Source organism: Sinocyclocheilus grahami, unplaced genomic scaffold (assembly GCF_001515645.1).
Source record: "Sinocyclocheilus grahami isolate Dianchi unplaced genomic scaffold, SAMN03320097.WGS_v1.1 scaffold325.1, whole genome shotgun sequence".
NCBI classification, from domain to species: Eukaryota; Metazoa; Chordata; class Actinopteri; order Cypriniformes; family Cyprinidae; genus Sinocyclocheilus; species Sinocyclocheilus grahami.
Genome location: NW_015505504.1, coordinates 443,695 through 446,766, shown reverse-complemented (window position 1 = coordinate 446,766; position 3,072 = coordinate 443,695). Strand labels below are relative to the sequence as shown.

At 36.5% G+C, this 3,072-nt stretch overlaps 1 pseudogene; it reads left to right on the top strand.

The window, feature by feature from the left end:
• The window catches only part of LOC107602355 (cilia- and flagella-associated protein 44-like), a 9,379-nt pseudogene that overhangs the window by 2,048 nt on the left and 4,259 nt on the right, over positions 1-3,072 (top strand).

Genomic DNA, 3,072 nt, shown 5'->3' with positions numbered 1-3,072 from the left:
GTGGGGGCGTGTTAGAATGAGCCATTTTAGGTAGGCGTGGCTGACTCTTAACTTTTATAAAGAATATCTCTTTGGATTTGAGACTTTAGTCTTTGCAACTTTACAAATCTTCTTTATGCACCAAGAGCTTGTAACACTCCAAAGATAAAGGAAAAATTGAAATCGCATCATATGACCCCTTTAAGAAATTTTTTACTTTATGCAAATGAGCAGCGAATTTCGCGAGTGACAACCAATAGGAGTGAAGAATCTGTCAGTGCCGCTCACGTCACCGCCTGGAGTGCAGGCAAGACAGGACATTTAACTGTTTTACATGATTTGACTGTAACCACATACATGGATATAAATAACATGATGCGTAGTAAAGAAACTGTTGGCTGTCTAAGTGAGTTTGATTCATACATTGATGGTTCGAGTTGTTAATTATATGATGCAGTGAGCAGTTTAGCACCGGTTAATGATTTAATGCACGAGCACTGCTCTAGTTTACATAGCACTCTCCAACAGCAGAATGGTACTTTTATTTCTTTTAAGTCTAATTCCTAGTGATATTAGAATGATATCTTACTTTTACCGGCAATATATATAGTTTGTGATTGCATTTCCTAAAGATATGTCCAGACGTGCAGTCTACCAATAACATTAGAGCGACAGCAGTAGGAACGCCCACAAGCGTCTTCACAGCAGAGTCTAGCGACATACAGCAAAAAAAGTCGCTGGCAGTGTGAACGGGGATTATTTGTGTGACCCGACCCCCCAGTGGGCTACAGAGGTACTGCACAAGGGATGTAAATTTCTTTTTTTATATAATAATTTTTACAAATATTTTATACAAAACATTCTAAATTTATTTTGATATAACTATTTATTTCTGATTATGTATCTTAATCATTGTGTTACATTATAGATAACACTGTGGTAATATTATTTTACCATAGTTTTTTTTTATTTGTTTGTCTGTTTACATAAATATATGTAAATATGCTCAAATAAATTATGTCTTGTTTTCTCATGATCACAACATAAAAATGATACTTGATGTAAGAACATATTTATCTTAAGAAAACAGTCCCATTTACAAGGTGTTTAACGTTTAAACACTTAACCAATTAAATATGGGATTAAACAAATATCACATAATACAATATTAAAAATATGGAAAAGTAAATTAAATATTAAATATAAAAAACATAGATTTCACGTAATGTTAAGATCTGTTAAGAAACTCTCACTGTTCATTTTAATTAAAATAAATCCAGATAAAAAGTAATGCTTCCTTGCTATTCATTATTTATTATTCAATATATATATATATATATAACATTATATGTATTTTGAGAATGAGTAAATGATGACAGAATTTTCATTTTTGAGTGAACTAAATATATTTAAAGATGTTTCTCATAAACCTTCTTATGAAAAATAAAAGTAGACACAACTGAGGCAATTGTTGACCTACAGTAATAATATAGGGCTATAAAAATAAATACCAAAAAATACAAATCTAAGCCAATTTTTGTAAATCCCAATTTATAAATCTAATTTATTCTCATTGAACTGTAGGAAGAAACAACTGAGAATCACAGGTTTTGTTTATAATTTCGTATTGCTGTTGTCTCTGGAAGACACAGTCACAGTCCGTGCGTTTAAGAGTGGACATAAGGTCTCCAACTACTGGCTGCTGGCTCTGTCTGCCATACAAATGCACCTGCACCAGCATGGCACAGCAGCATCTCAGAGCGGACCCAGGGAACAAGAGCACTGGCAGAACAAAGCACAGACTGGCAAAGAAGCCAGCAACATTTCACGTGAGACAGGATTAGTGTGTTAAATTAACATTTAGACTTATAGGAGTGTGTGTGTGCACTGTGCAGTCATCGTTCTCCTTCTGTCTTTCTAAGCAGTGCAGGATGAGCTGCTAACAGATCCGGGGATGCAGGCAGGAAGCATGCAGTCAGGGTCCCGTAAACCGGCCAGCAGAGAGGCAGAAAAACTCAGCAAAGCAGCCGAGAAGGCAGAGAAAGCCCGAGCCATGATAGAGAAGAGGAAAAAAGAGTGGGCAGAGCTGTAAGTACCTGTGTGTGTGTGTGTGTGTGTCTTTCTCTCTGTGTTTATGTGTGTGTGTGACATTGTTAATGCTTCCTCAGCTATGCCTCTAAGCCTAGTGAGGACTATGAGGACCCTAAGGATGTGGAAGCGATCCGATTGGCTAATGAGAAAATGGGTGACTTTAAGCTGAAGTCAGCAAAAGACTTTACAGTTCCTGAGCACCTGAGGATGAACGTGGAGAAGAAGAGAGTGCAGTTAGTGGAACTGGAAAAAAAGGTGAATGTATCAGCAAAAATTAAACTTTCTAGAACCGAAACATAAACATAGAATTAATACTGTAAATGTAATATATTATACAGGTACATCTCAATAAATTAGAATGTCGTGGAAAAGTTAATTTATTTCAGTAATTCAACTCAAATTGTGAAACTTGTGTATTAAATAAATTCAATGCACACAGACTGAAGTAGTTTAAGTCTTTGGTTCTTTTAATTGTGATGATTTTGGCTCACATTGAACAAAAACCCACCAATTCACTATCTCAACAAATTAGAATACTTCATAAGACCAATAAAAAAAACATTTTAAGTGAATTGTTGGCCTTCTGGAAATTATGTTCATTTACTGTACATGTACTCAATACTTGGTAGGGGCTCCTTTTGCTTTAATTACTTCCTCAATTCGGCGTGGCATGGAGGTGATCAGTTTGTGGCACTGCTGAGGTGGTATGGAAGCCCAGGTTTCTTTGACAGTGGCCTTCAGCTCATCTGCATTTTTTGGTCTCTTGTTTCTCATTTTCCTCTTGACAATACCCCATAGATTCTCTATAGGGTTCAGGTCTGGTGAGTTTGCTGGCCAGTCAAGCACACCAACACCATGGTCATTTAACCAACTTTTGGTGTTTTTGGCAGTGTGGGCAGGTGCCAAATCCTACTGGAAAATGAAATCAGCATCTTCAAAAAGCTGGTCACCAGAAGCAAGCATGAAGTGCTCCAAAATTTCTTGGTAAACGGATGCAGTGAC